The sequence below is a fragment of the Felis catus genome, chromosome A1 (genome assembly GCF_018350175.1).
Source record: "Felis catus isolate Fca126 chromosome A1, F.catus_Fca126_mat1.0, whole genome shotgun sequence".
Taxonomy (NCBI): domain Eukaryota; kingdom Metazoa; phylum Chordata; class Mammalia; order Carnivora; family Felidae; genus Felis; species Felis catus.
The window spans coordinates 104,531,801-104,547,548 of record NC_058368.1 but is presented as its reverse complement, the minus strand read 5'-3'; the positions used below and the strand labels follow the sequence as shown (position 1 = coordinate 104,547,548).

Here is a 15,748-nt window from a genome sequence, read left to right as displayed (position 1 = left end):
TCTTTTCAGCCTCTACCAAACTGATGTTCACTCTGAGACTTCCTGTGATCACACTTTTTATGTTAGTAGCCCTAACATAGGACCCGAATCCTTCTCAGAGACTCCACTTGTCACTTGTCCCCTCACCTTTACCACCTCTGCCAACAAGTTTTTGCTAGCAGAAACTTCACTGAAAAGGCGGGAGCCACCACATGGCTGTGATGGGGGACACGTTTTGCAGGCTGTCACATCTTACACTGTAAGAAAAGCACTTGAGAACCGCTTAGCTATCTGCAATTTCTTAGTGGGTGTAGCCAACCTCACCATTTAAGCTCCCACGGTTTTGCTGATTCTTCTCACTACTCTCCCTTCACACCTGTTATGGGTTGAATTACATCTCTCAAAAAGATATATTTGAGCCCAAACCCCCACCATCTGCAGACGTGACCGTCTTTAGAAATAGAGTCTTGAGGAGCCTGGGTAGCTCAGTTGGTTAGGCGTCTGACTCTTGGTTTCGACCCAGGTCATGATATCACGATTCTTGAGTTCGAGCCCTGAGTCAGGCTCTGCGCTGCCAGGGCACAACCTGCTTGGGATTCTCTCTCATTCTCTCTCTCTCTCTCTCTCTCTCTCAAAATAAATAAACTTAAAAAAAAAGAAAGAAATAGAATCTATGCAGACGTAATCAAGTTAAGATGGCGTCATTAAGGGTGGGTCTGATCCAATTTGACTAGGGTCCTTATAAGTAAAGAAGGGGCACAGAGGCACACAGGGAGAATGCCTTAAGACCACAGGGTAGAGATTCGAGGGATGCAGTCTGCAGCCACAAGCCAAGGAACACCACAGATCTCCAGCCACTGCCAGAAACTAGGAAGAGGCACAGGCAGATTCTACCCAGAGCTCCATGAGAGAACATGGCCCTGCTGACACCGATTTCACATGTCTCACCTCCAATACTGCGACAGAATAAATGTCTGTTATATTAAGCCCCCCCTCCCCCCAGTTTGTGGTATTTTGTTACCTCAGCCCTAGGAAAATAATACAACACTTTCCCCCACCCTTCTCTCTCTTTCCCTCCCACATTCTCGGCAGGGATACTTAGCATCTCTTTTATTATCTTGACACCTACCCAACTTTGACCCGTGAGCAGCTAACGAATGTATTTTCTTATTCAAGGACAGCTCCCTCCCAAAGGTGCCAGCGGTCATGAAAATATTGTTTTCTCCTCTAGCTATAATGTATTTAGATTATAAAAACAATCCAAGTGCCCCCATTAGATTTCGGGGCCAAAACAAACTAGCTGCTGCAGACCCTTTTGCTTCGTAATCATTGACAGCTTTCTGGTATGAGTAGGGACGAAGACCTGCATGCTTGTCAGAGCCTACAAAGCTGGTGTGAACTGGCATCTCCTTCCCTCTGCCTCATCCCGGACTGCTCTCCCACTTCCGCTCTTTGCGTTGATCATACTGGCCTCTTTCAGTTCCTTATTTTCCACACAGCATGGACTCTACTGCTCCTGCTGCCTGGAACTCCTTTCTCCAGACCCCTGTCCCAGCCCCTCTTTGAGCAAATGCCTAGTTACTCTCTGATCGCAGCTCAACTGTAATTTCCCGTGAGAGGCCTCTCCTGCTGCCCTGGGACTGAGTCACATTCCCCAATTACAGACCTTTATGGCACCCACCGCTTTTCCTTAGTAATGTTTACTAGTTTTTAATTACAATAGAAACTCTTTTGATTGAGCTGGGGGGGGGGGGGCGGGGAGAGGGTTGAATTTACTGACGTTTTCAAATCCATCTGTAAAACGTATTGCCTGATGGCCCAAAGCATGATAGATGCTTGTGGCTTCTGTAGCCTAATACCCCCATCCCTTCTATCCCCGCCAACTGAGAGTGGTTGTTTTTGTTCCCTAACCTGTTTACGGCAGTTGTACTTGGTGACTATAATTATGTACTTTAATTAAATATCACATCAACTGATCAAATATGAACATAAAAAGAGAGTTGCCATTTCTATGAAAACTAAGTTACGGGGTGCCTGCGTGGCTCAGTCGGTTAAGCATCCAACTTTGGCTCACGTCATGATCTCAGAGTTTATGGGTTCAAGCCCCACATCAGGCTCTACACTGACAGCTCTGAGCCTGAAGCCTGCTTCAGATTCTGTCTCCCTCTTTCTCTCCCCCCCCCTTCTGCTTGTGCTCTCTCTCAAAAATAAATAAATAAACTAAAAAAAAATGTTAAATGCTTTGAAAAGACTTGAAAAAGCTGGGAGGAAATTGCTCTTAGATTAGCGACAGGTAAGACAAGTGTAAAGGACCAGAGGAAAAAAATAATAAAAATTTAAATGAACTCAAATTATTTTGCAAGTGTCTTTAAGTTCTCCCTCTATATTAAAGTATCTGAAACTGAAAATTGTAGATGATATGCATTTGAGTATGCTGTATGCAAGAAGGGTGACCCTATCAGATTTGGCAAATAAATGTTCTTTTATGTATTTTAAGTAAAAAATAAAAGTTTTACATATATATATATATACACACACACATATATATACATATATACACAACATTTACAATGTGTATACACACATATATGTATACACACACATATATAAATGTATATATGTATATATATATATATGAATGTATACATATACTTATGTGTATGTGTATATAAATACACATCTGACCCTTCTTGAACAGCACGGGTTTGAACTGGGTGGGTCCACTTATACACAGATTTTTTTTCAACACAGTGAAGTACTGTAAATGTATTCTCTCTTCCTTGTGATTTCCTTTTTTTTTTTTTTAATGTTCATTTATTTTTGAGAGAGATAAAGTACAAGCGGGTGAGGGGCAGGGAGTGAAAGCAAGAGGATCTGAAGCAGGCTCCACGCTGACAACAGAGAGCCCACTGTGGGGCTCCAACTCACCGACCGGGAGATCATGACCTGAGCCGAAATGGTACCGTTAACCAAATGAGCCACCCAGGTGCCCGCCCCTTGTGATTTTCTTAATAACATTTTCTTTCCTCTAGATTGCTTCGTTGTAAGAATACAGTATATAATACATATAACATACAAAGTATGTGTCCGTCCATTTTTATGTTATCAACAAGGCTTCCAATCAACAGTAGGTCATAAATTAGTTAAGTTTGGGGGGAGTCAAAAAGTTATACATGGATTTATGAGGTGTGGGTGCCCCTGGCCCCCTTGTTATTCAAGGGTTAAATGTATATGTACGTACACACACACACACACACACACACACATATTTAATGATTTCCCACTTTAACTGCATTTTCCAATTACCTAATCATCTACTAGTCTTGTTCTCACCAGAGCAGAGGCCTCTTACAGTATGTATTTACTGTTGTGATCATGTGATTCATATTCATCTCCCCCCCCTTGATGGTGAGTTCCATTACAACAAGAAGCGTGTCTGTTAGATTCAACCCCAGAGTTGAACTCCTACTGCCACAAAGTACATACTCAGTAAGCACTATTCTGAATAAGTAAGTGAAAGATAATTTTGCTTAATTTTGTCTTGTGCAGATGTAACAGATAATATAGCGAAATATTCAAGCATAGTATTGAAAGATGCCCGAAGCAGTGAAAAAAAAAAAAATTATCCCTCAGAATTCCTCAGAGCGGTAAGTGTTAACTTTAATTCTGTGCAAGACTGTCCAGAATGTTGGGGCATATCTGAGGACAGCAGTGTCTTTTCTTTCTGATGGGTAAACTGACTGCCCTGTTTTATCTGAACAGGACTCCATGGATGGGTATGAACCTGAACCAGAGAACAAAGGAAACACATTTTCCTCTTTTCTCATCTCTTTATGTTGTGAGAAATCTATCGTCCTCCATGATAGGAGGCTTAGTGAAAATAACAGATGGGTTTAATCCATAAAAATGAAAAAACTTTTCCCATTTCAACTCCATTTCCTGCTTTTCTAGGTAAAACAAAACTTTCCCTGAGGAAATGATGTAAATACACTCACATGTTCTTAAAAGATCCCACATAGCACAAAATATTGCTATGAACTACACATGGTTTTTTTCATTTATGTTTAAAAAGTAATATGAATGTGGTAGTAGGAAAAAACGATAGAACTTATGCAGTGCTTTCCAATCCCTGTTTCATTGTGACTTCCCTCCCTAAACTTCAATTCCCTTGTCTGTCAAATGAGGTTGGTAAAAATATACATACCCTACCTAGTTTACAAAATTATTGTAAAGGATTAATTTTCATAACGTACATGAAGACTTCTGAAATACTATAAAAGGTGATACAAATGCATAGTGTCATCGCTACTCCAAAAGGTGATACAAATGCATAGTGTCATCGCTACTCCACGGTCTCTGTGCCACATTTCCTCAACAGCTTCTGTCCCTGCCCTTCTTCACACAATTCACTTCCTTTAACACAGACACAAGCAGTCTTCTGTTATTGCACTTGACTGTACAACGGAGGCTACTGATTTTGGAGAAGATAATCATGGTCCTGCTCCAAAAAACCTTCTGGGGAAATCCATGGGATACTCAATCCACATCTCTGCCCAGAATCTTTTCTAGACAGACTTAACATTTACTTATTTTTGAGACAGAGAGAGACAGAACATGAACGGGGGAGGGGCAGAGAGAGAGGGAGACACAGAATCCGAAGCAGGCTCCAGGCTCCGGGTTCCGGGCTGTCAGCACAGAGCCTGATGCAGGGCTCGAACTCACGAACCACGAGATCATGACCTGAGCCCAAGTCGGACACTTAATCGACTGAGCCACCCAGGCGCCCCTTTTCTAGACAGATTTAGAGAGGAGGCATAAGTCAAGGACTCTGTTAAAAAGCACAGTCTCATTGCCAGTATGAGTTTAAACTTTAACAGCTTTGGTATCCATCTGTAAAATGTCACTTCTGTTGGTTCCATCCTAGCAGCTCAAACATAGAAAATCACAAATCCACCTCCCTCAATGAAATGTAAAAGTCTAGAGTGTCTGCATAATATATGTGCACTCAAGCTATACTAATTTATCCCACAATTACTTTTATTTTTTAGCATTTTTATTTGGCTCTTATACTACATAATTAATGATGTTTACATGAAAGGTTCTTTAATGTAAACAGCATAAGTGGATTACTGAGCAAGCCTTAAAACAAACATTTTTCTCCTTTTAAAATTTTCTTCACTCTCCTCTGGCACAAGAGCAGAGTTTTTTTAAATGTCAAGGGGAATATAGAAATCAGGCTTCTGAGGTCCATTCCCTCCTAGTAAGACAGGCTTATAATTCTGTTTCCTGTAACGGTTGGCCTGGGGGGGGTTCAACAGTGACCCTGCTGACCCAACACATCCAGACTCAGAAGCCTGTCTTTTCTTTGGGAGGTTGCCACTGTTTTTCTCCATGACCTTAAACATAACACAATATCTGGCCCTTCCAGATCATTTCCTGCAGAGTTTGCAGGGCTGGGGATGAGACACTCGTGAGATAAATAAATAAGCTCACTGTAAAGACCCGAGAAAGGCCACGGGAGAAAACCTACCAGGTTTCTAAATCCTTCCACCATCACGATTATGTCAACATCACCCAACTGTGGCTATTACTGGAGACTGTCCCTCCTAGTCAAAGTTCAGATCGCATGTTTTTTGAGTAGCAGTATGGAGACAGATTACTGTAAAATAGAGTTGGCACGCTAGTCACTACCTGTCAGGACACATATTATTGTTTTAAGGTATTCTCAAGGGAAAGCAGTGACATCAAAAGCCTTTCCTTTACTCCTGTTCTCCCAAAGGCAAAGCCAAGGAGCTGGGAGTGAAGATACCTCCCTTCACACCACACACCCAGCCCTCAGGAGGCCTTGGGGGAAGCCTGGTTCCAGGTCATCTCTGGAAGAAGAAAGGGTGATGTGTCCTTTAAGACACCCTTCAAGCTATCTCAGGAGGTACAGACCAGACTATACCAGCAGGCTTTCTCCAGAGCAGCCTTTAGTCTCAGGAGTGAACATAGAGCTGGAAGAGCCTTGAGATCCAACAGAAGAACTCAGCCCATGTGAGAGATCCTGACACCAGTCCTATCAAGATTCCCAGGGTATAGTTTGGAACTGAAGCCCAGACCTGGATGGAGGACAAGAGATAGGTCAGGCGCCCCTGACAAGCATGTTTGGAGCAAACATAACTGTATAAGACCTATTGCTATACTAAGACCTTCATATTCTCTAACCGCTCTTACTTGTACATCACTTCAGATATGTTAAAATGTGTACACATCCCACATTTAATTATTTTGCTATGAAGAACTTTATAATTTTGCTTTTGAAATTATTTGGCTAAAGTAATTAATTTAAAACATGCTGTGATTTCAGGGCACCTGGGTGGCTCAGTCAGTTAAGCGTCTGACTTCAGCTCAGGTCATGATCTCACGGTTCGTGAGTTTGAGCCCTGTGTCAGGCTCTGGGCTGACAGCTCAGAGCCTGGAGCCTGTTTCAGATTCTGTGACTCCCTCTCTCACTCTGCCCCTCCCCTGCTCATGCTCTCTCTCTCTCTCTCTCTCTCAAAAATAAAAATTTTGAAAAATTGTTTTACATAAAAAAAATACACTGTGATTTCTCAACACTCATCATGTATATCCAGGAATTTTCAGTTAAGAGCATCTCATCTACAAACTATTTTCCAATGTAGTGAAATTGTTATGAACAACAAATCCAGCAATTAATGAAGCTGACACAGTATTATATTTTGTGACCATTTAATAAATGTTGTTTCATTTTGCTCTGACAGTTTTAATTTCTAATTTAGGAGACTGTAACTTCTCCCACTCAGACTCCAGACATTTTCCCAGGCACAGCTCAAATGCTGAGCACTGTTTTCCCTGTGTCTAGAGGCAAAGCTTGTCCTCTGGGTTTGTGGCATTCAGTCAAGCACTCCTGAAAAGACTGGGCCTGGAGTACAGTGAGTTCTTAGCCATTTCATGGAACTTGCACCTTCAACCAAAACAATCATGAGGAGGTACCATACCTTGTGCCTGAACAACCCAAGAAATTCTTATCAAATTCAAATTCTGATGATTTTTGTGAATTTTTGACTCCTTACCGAAACTTACCCACCACAAATACTAAAAGACTTCACTATTGGCCTTTGGCAAAGTCATACTTTTCCTGCAGTGGGTGAAACCAGCTTTCATAAATCAAATTTATTTTGTTTTCCAATAAGAAATGAGATGTGGAAGCTGATTTGGAGTTGTACTCCCAGGAAGCTTTTCTATCACTCCACAAAATGTGAGTCATGCATGTTCCACCAAGGTGTTTATAACTAGACTCAAGATAACTTCTTTAAAAATAATGTATCAGCAACTGTGCAGTGGAGTGTACTTTGTAGACTGACTTTTTTTCTTCCCCCAGAAAGGCATTAGGTCTTATCAGTGTATCAACTCAAAAATAATCATAGGCAGTCTATTGACAGTCACAAATTGCCCTCTTTTCTGTCAGCAAATGCTAGAATGATACAGTAAAAATTTGGGAACTCTACTTTCTAGATGTGTCCTCCAACAATATCACATCATTAGAGTGGTTTGTTTAGGGGATGCATTCCTGACCTTATTTTTTTTTCTATCTTTTTTTTTAAATCACTAAATTCATACTGAGTGTATAGTGATAAGCTCATGGTTACTGGCATCAGACAGGATGAGATGGAATCCCATCTTGACCATTTTCTAGCTCTGAGAATTAGGACAAGTTATTGTTTTTTCATCTGCAAAATTGTAGCAAGAAGGCTTAAAAGGATGGTTCTCAAGATTAAACAAGTTAATGAGTGCAAAGCTGATGTGAGCAATCAATGTTGGCTTTGAGCACTAGTCTTATTTTATTTTCTCACTATTTCGAGTACCACCATTCAAGTCCGGGGTCCTCACTCCTGGACTACATAGGGGCCTCCTGCCTTTCCAGCTTGTGCTCTGCTCTCACCTACCCCAGCCCCTTCTCATCTCCTTCCCAAAGATGAGTGAGACTTTCAGTATGGAAAGGCAATCAATTCAAGCCCCTTCCCACACACAAACAAAAACAGAGTAAAACAAAAATTCCTCCAGCTGTCCTTAACACAAAACTAAAAGAAAGGCCCTAGGCATGGCCTGGCTCCTGCCTATCCTATGCAGACGGTTTTCACGTCTCTTCCCCTCTCCCTCTATGCCTCAGCCATACTAGTCAGTCTTCTGGGCACTGTCCGTGCCAGGCTCCCTCCAGTGCCCCCTTCCCCAGGCCTGGAGAGCTCTGTCCCTGCCCAACCTGGTGCTTCACATCCCAGCCTAAAATCTACTTCTTCAAGTGGTCACTTCCATCATTTCATAGGTACACATTCCTTCCCTTTCAATGCATTTAGCTCACTGAAGGCATGGCCTATTTAAAGGATAATGTCCTTATGTCTGATTTGTTTACATAACTTTACATCTGAGAAGGGTACAGCTGCCACTTTCATTCATCATCTTGTTCCCCATAACCTAGCTCAGCCAGAACCCAGGGGAAGAAGGCAGTAAGCGTTAAATGAATGAGTGAACAAACGCAGAAATGAGTTAAAATAGCCTTACAAAAAGTTGGCTCGTTATGAAATGGTTCCCGAACAGGCTGAGTCACTTTTCCAAGGGCTTATTTTGTTTTCTTTTTCACTTTGGCCTTGGTTTTTGCCTGTCTCCTTACCCGCGCAACAGCCCAGGCGCGGTCGCCACCCTCAGAAGACAGACACGAGGTCCCACAAGGAAATCCGAGCAGCACCAGGCCGGGGCGGAAGTGCGGGACAGGGGGCGGGCACCAGGCCGGCTCGGGCGGAAGTGCCGGGCGCGAAGCGGAAGCGGCGAAGTCGGCGGGCGGCTCAGGTGGGTGCGGATGGCCAGGCGGCAGCAGGTGGGCACTCACATCCCCGCCCACAACCCGCACGCGGGCGGGAGGCGGGGCACGCGAGCCATTGGCTGTGCCATGCGCTGCAGATTTCGATTGTTGTTAGGGGGGACTTAATTAAACCGGGAGCCATTAATCCATGAACTTCAGCGGGCGGGAGAGGGGGAATTATTGGCGCGCGCGTGCGTGCGTGCGTGTGTGTGTGTGTGTGTGTGTGTGTGAGTGCGCGTGCGGTGGCGCTCTGGGAAGTGAACAAAGTAACGAGCGGGAAAAGGCGTTTTTTAAAGAAAAAGCAGAAAACATCTCAGCTTTACTCTCTTTCCAGTTTTTCACAGATGCCCAGTCCTGGGTTTAAATCAATTCAGTGAAGTGGCAATATAATCTCAATTGGCAGCCCGCAGACATGACTGCCTTTTTAAATAAATATTTTTGAGCAGCCATGTTGGCCTTTAATTGAGGGTGAAAAGGTTGAAAGGTGCCGTAGGCAACGTTGTGAGTCCCGGGGCTTTCTGGACCTCCTCTCTGCTTTACCGGCAAAAGCCGTCCCCTGGGTGGGGAACAATGTGAGACTAAATCAGAAATTGTACAGTTCTCAACAAATACTTAGCCTTGTTGGTCACCCCTGATGAATACCACAAGATGCAGGGGGTTTTTTTGTTTTGTTTGTTGTTTGTTCGTTTTTGAGAGAGACTGGGAGTGGGAGAAAGGGAGGAGAGAATCCTAAGCAGGCTCCATGACCTGGGAGTGGGAGTGGGAGAGCGGAGAGCTCAATCTCACAACTGTGAGATCATGACTTGAGCCAAAATCAAGAGTCCCATTCTCAAGGGACTGAGCCACACAGGCACCCCTCATACAGTTTTTTAATAGATCCAGAGGTAAAGAAGTGCCAGTGAAATTACAAACATGAATAGGAAAGTGCCTGTTTCTAATGCTGTCTTTAACAAGGTTTTTCCTGGATGATCTTTATTCTTGTTTCTTATTATAAAGTATTTCATACAGTACTTTATATTGTAGAGCATATATATATACATATATATATGTATATATATGTATATATATATGTATATATATGTATATATATGTATATATATATGTATATATATATATATGTATATATATATGTATATATATGTATATATATATATATATATACATATACACACACACATACATACACAGGGCCACCTGCGTGGCTTAGTCAGTTAAGCATCCAGCTTCGGCTCAGGTCATGATCCCCTGCTTCGTGGGTTTAAGCCCCACGTCAGGCTCTGTGCTGACAGCTCAGAGCTTGGAGCCTACTTCAGATTCTGTGTCTCCCTCTCTGTCTCTGCCCCTCCCTTGCTTGCACTCTCTCTGTCTCCCAAAAAAATAAACATTAAAAAAAATTTTAATAAAATAAGATAAAAATATATATATATACAGTGTGGCCCAGCTTGACCACAAGCTATAAGCTCCTCCTTAACAGGGATAGTGTCTAGGACCCGTTAAGCCCCCAACACTTTCTAGCACATTTCCCACCATAAGCAGGGCTCTTGTAATACATTGCGTTGGTTAAACAGTTACTGGTTAAGAGACATACTGGAACCATGTGTCAGTGTGCATGGCACTGTACAAGTTAAGGTAGCTATTACAGGCCGCAGTCTTCTCATTTAGTAATTTTATGAGGAATAACTTATGAAAATGCATATGAAGCTCTTTGTTCTCTATTTGGAGCTGTATACATTGAGATTTAAAACACTTGGAAAAAGAGGTGTCCCCTGGAAATACTGAGTGATTATGGTAATATCAGGATAAGGCAGGGCTAAATCCTGCTTCTGTGTGAAATGTCATAGCCTAATAACCTGGGTTCTGTTCTGCTGAAGAATTGCCTGGAACCCGAAAGGTACTGTTGTGAAAATTAAGATTCGTGGGGCTGGTGCTTTAGACAGGCAAACTCCCCAGATTTCCTTTCTTCATGCTTGTTGTGGTCAGTAGTAGCCGCTTGCTGGGGAACAATCAGTTTGGTTTTATTTTTGTCTCCTTCACTAGAAGAAAATGTTGCTATGTGGTTTTATTTAGATAGATTGATGGCAGGTAAAGTAATAGAAATGAGGATTTTCCAAGTTGGGAATTTACTGGACTGTATTTCTATTTTATTCCAGATGCCTAGCTCTGTTGTACCTTTAAGTACCAGAGGCAGTGTGGAGATAGGCCTTCAAAATAAGTTATTTTTTGTTTGTAAAGTTTTTGTATTTCATAACATGTGCATACTCTAGATGGCTGCTACATTCAGTTACTCTAATGCCAGGGTTCGGGGTTTCACACCATAGCAAGACCTTGAGGTAACATGGTACAAATAGTAAGGTTTTTATGCTCCTTATTTTAAATCTAATTTTGCCACTATTTTATTTAAGGGGTGTACATCAGAGGAAGCCAAAAGCCAGTTGGGATAGTTCCTGCATGCAGCTTTAATCTCGTTTGCAATTATTTTGAAGGGAAGAAACCATCTGGATCCAGGGATCCACACAGGTAGCAGGGACTAGGCAAGCTTCCTTCATCCATCTCCATAGCAAGTTCAAGGGACAAAATCATTTGAGAAAGAATATGCAAAATGAGATGTCTGGGCTACGTTTCTCATAGATAATTATCCCACATCCCTAACATCCCAGTTACAAGAAAATGGAGTCATGAAAACATAAATTCTGGGGGCGCCTGGGTGGCTCAGTTGGGTAAGCGTCCGACTTCAGCTCAAGTTGTGATCTCACAGTTGGTGAGTTCAAGCCCCGCGTTGGGCTCTGTACTGACGGTGCAGAGCCTGGAGCCTGCTTCCGCTTCTTTGTGTGTGTGTCTCTCTCTCTCTGCCTCTCCCCTGCTCATGTTCTCTCTCTGTCTCTCAAAAATAAATAAAAATGTTAAAAAAATTATTAAAAAGAAAAAAAGAAAACATCAATTCTAATCCTTACCAAAGATGGGGTTTCCAGAACAAAACTCAAAATATCTTTTGTTTTAAGAAAGTATCCATCTCCAAGGATTTCAGAGCATTTCGCCAGTAGTATCAACTAACAACTGTTTTACTACTGTAGGCTTCATCACTGCAGTATTGCATTGTTTGTAAATCTTTCTTCTGCCCAAAGTGTGAGGTCCTTACGGGCAAAGAAAGCATCTTGACACTCTTACATTTCTAGTGCCTGACACGCTGCAAACACTCAGCACATGCTTTAGAAATGAAAAGACAGTGTCCCTGAAGGGAGGTTGGATCTATAGCATCATTGGGAATGCAACAGGTAGAGAAAGGAATATAAAACAGTAATCTTTCAAGAGATTACTAGATGCAGTGTAAATACGGCAGTTACTAACGTTTTGATGAACAGCGTGGAGTAGGGAAGTGCATGTTTGAGAATCTCGGTATGTATGTGGTCACCAAACTGCCTTCCAAGGAGATATGACCTGATCGGCTGCAGGGCCTTGGTTGTGTTCAATGGAATATGCAAGCTGAAAGGCTCCAGGAGCGCTGTCTCCACCCTCCATCCAGCCTGCCATGCTCAACTCCTCACCCAAAGACCTGTTGAGCAAATATCTGAAGAGTGTCCTTTTGAAGCATACTAATTTGCTAGCTTACCTAGGGCACTAGTATCTTTGTTTCGTCCTGCCTTCAGGATAGAGGATCTATGTATGGTCGTTATTTTAAGGCTAGGTTGCCCAAATACGACAGAAAGAAAGCCACAGTCATCTTCTCTACTTTGCTAACATTCCCAAGGAGTTCAAAGTTGACAGCTTTTTGTGTTGTCATGGAGCAGGCAGGTGGGATACACTGCTCCCTTCCGTTGCCGGTGGGATTGCCACAGAAACCAGAATGTTACTTCTGGAAACACATGAACTTCCTTTCTTTGTTCCTGTACTTTTTCATATTAATCATGAAATCTCGGGGAAATGGCTTCTAGTTTAGTCGGGAGGAAGGACATGAGTTTCAGTGATTTGATTATTAATTCTTTACTGTTTAAAATACATAGTTCTTCCAGTGAGCCAGGAGGAAGGATACTGTTACTTAATAGAAATTCAGTCAGCTGAGGCAGCCTAGGACATTAGACTGGAGAAAAAAAAAGAGAGAGAGAGAGAGAGAGAGAGAGAGAGAGAGAGAGAGAGAGATCTAAGTTCAGCTCTGTTTCTCCAGGTTCAAAAATGAAGTTAATCTTTATCTTCTTAGATTTAGAGACCAAACCTCATTCTTATAATAAAAGAATTCTGCTGTCTGAAGCTGAGCCTTTCCTCACTCTCCATCTTTAAATTAAACTTTAAACAAAATGCAATATCTCATCTGCTATACTCTGAGGATTTATGTATAAAGCTTGCTGAGATTTTTTTGGGGTGGGTGGGGAAGAAAGGAGGTTGAACTTGGAGATGCCTTCTCATTCTGGAAATTCTGCGGTGGTCTCATTATGTATAAAAATAAGCCATTGTTCAAGGAAAAAATATAGAAAACCAATATAAGAACCAAAAAAATGCAGTGTGAAAGGCTTCAGTTAAACATTAGTTTCTTTATCCATAAAACAAGGGGATCTGCAAAGTCACCTCCCAGTTCCAAAATATGAAGATATTCCATGATAGATGTTGTCACAGAGTAGGATTCAGAGGATTATAGACTCTTCTATACTGAGGGTTAGGGGAGCATGACCTCACGGGGACACTGTTTCCAACATCAAGACCGAGCAGGTCTAGGTATTGTTGATATCACAAGTCCAAGAAAATGCTGGATTTAGTAACTCAGAGGTTCTACACTCACTTGCTACAAAATGGCTAAAAATGAATGAAACATCTTTTCAGCTCTTGTGTGGTCATGGGGATAACTTTGCCTCTTTGGCAAGATGAATTGGAAATAGTAGAGTATTAGTGATGAATGGAAGACACTGCCTGGATGGATGGATTTTGAACGGCAGAGAGTTGTTTTTGGAAATGGGATTGTGTGCTTTGTAAATAGCGAGGAAACTGGCATTACTAGCTGGGTACAATAAAACTAAGATACTTTAATGAAAATGCCTTCTTTCTGGGTCAGTATTAAATATCACAGATATCTTCAAAGGGAGTGGGTCATTTTGGTTAAGAAGGATAATGTGGAAAGGAGTCAGCCTAAGTCCTTATGCACTTTGTTCCCATCCCTTGAACTAGAATGATTTTGCCCTCATCTTAATGCCATCTTTATGGAATGAAGAAATTTTCAAATTGGTTTTTAAACTCTATTAAGCCCTCATGTATGATATAACCCAACCACATCATTCAGGTTTTCTTGGCTTTCAGGAACAGTTTGCAGCCATTATGTCGTAATTGTACTCAACATTGTTGCACGCTCTGAATTCAGAATATGCCTCTCTGGCTCCAGGCCAGATGCTGACTGAGTGTCTTTCGGAGGAGAGGAGGGGTGCAGTGTGTCCTAGCCCTATTGTGTTAACAGGAATTAGTCCAGAATCCCCTCTGGACCTCCGGGGGCTAGAGGGAATGCATAGTACGAGTACACTGCTGTTTCTGATTAGCATCTTCATTTTGGTTTTCTCAGCTGAATGTTCCTCTGCAAACCCTTCCCTGACATTTTCATGTGCACCAACCCCATTACCGAGCAGACTGCTCTAAAAGCAATGATCTGGAAAGTGTGACTGCTGAGGTCCAGAGATTCTAAAACAAACTCTTGTTCACACTAAGGATTCCTCTCCCCTTCCACCTCACATTTGTCGGCTTGCGAGGCAAACACAGGCGTGCTTCTGGAGGGGGAGAAGAGCGCAGAGATGACGGGGGTCTGTCATTAAAAATTATTTTTAAAATGTGTCAAATAGTAAGAGAAAAATACATCATTCTGCCTTTTAGGAGGCGCTTTTCCCTCTCAGAGGCTCCAACAGTTGCAAAATGAGTTCCTGGCAATGCTAACATCCCCTCCTCTGCTGGGTCTTTTCCGATGCCAAGGCTTCCTGGTTATGATTGAGGGGCTGGAGAAGCCAGCGTGCAGTTCTGCCTGGATCTCTGTGGGAGTTCTGATCCTCTCTAAATGGTCTGGTTAAAAACTACTCTAGATTCTTTGTTTAGGGCCTTTCAAAGCCACGGGCTATTTGCCATGCCATTTCTTCAGTGTGTGATGCCCCTTCTCTGATCAGGAGGACATCTGATATCAAAGCTTGTGGGCACAGTTTCTCCCTGTCTGTAAAATGAGGGAACAGGACAAGGGGTCGTGTTTCCGTTGTGCAGCTGATGAAACTGAAGCTTAAACGGATGACGAATTGCCAGCATCTCCGAGCTAATTAGTGGCAGTTGCCTGTCTTCAGGGTTTAGGTCTATGAAATCCTCGCCCAGAAATGCACCCAGGAATTCAAACATGCTGAATTCCAGCCGAAACTCTGTATGAAGAGTGATTTTTGAAACTCTAAATGAGGAATTACCCATTTGTGCTCCGCCCCCCCCCCCCCCCACTGCCCAACTGAGGATTTAGTGGGAGCTGTGTTTATTTACAGGTATTTTACCCTCCCTACACAAGTTATTCAGAATTACTTTGGAACAAGTTTTGTCTTGAGAGATGATCAATAAAATCCAGCTTTACCATTTCCTAGGCAGCTTGTTTGATAGACATGCATCAAGCACATCACTGGTAAACATTTTTTTAATCTTTGAAAACATAATGGCAAGTATCGCAAAAAGCAACTGGAAAGGAACTGGCCTTTGTCTAAAACCTATCAAGGGGAAACCTCGACATCTCAAAAGTACATTTCAGTGCCCTGTTCTGTTATTTTCTGAAGCCCGAGGAAGCTAAACCAATATTTGGTGCCACGGTATTGGAAGGTCTAGATAGACAGCCAGTCTCACCTGGACTTAGTGACCTCCTGAGTAGAAGGTAAATATGTTGGTTCAATCAGCAATATCGTGTCTTAGAAATTCCTATTTAAG

General features: G+C 42.3%; 1 protein-coding gene and 1 long non-coding RNA gene across 11 annotated transcripts in view; one reads left to right on the top strand and one right to left on the bottom strand.

Moving 5' to 3' along the window:
- The window catches only part of LOC102900781, a 177,585-nt gene that overhangs the window by 132,800 nt on the left and 29,037 nt on the right, over positions 1-15,748 (bottom strand). Inside the window, exon 1 of one of the 9 annotated variants that reach the window (XR_006598590.1) lies at positions 8,651-8,779. The exons of 7 other annotated variants lie outside the window; for them this stretch is intronic. This is a non-coding gene — a long non-coding RNA (uncharacterized LOC102900781). Of the gene's footprint in view, positions 1-8,541; positions 8,780-15,748 lie in introns of those variants that run through there. One more of the 9 variants, XR_006598591.1, reaches the window with a different exon arrangement.
- Positions 8,773-15,748, top strand: part of CA1H5orf63 (chromosome A1 C5orf63 homolog) — a 42,207-nt gene continuing 35,231 nt past the window's right edge. Inside the window, exon 1 of one of the 2 annotated variants that reach the window (XM_045058487.1) lies at positions 8,773-8,854. The gene's annotated coding sequence lies outside the window, so the exon portion shown is untranslated. The remainder of the gene's footprint in view (positions 8,855-15,748) is intronic. The other variant, XM_045058485.1, reaches the window with a different exon arrangement.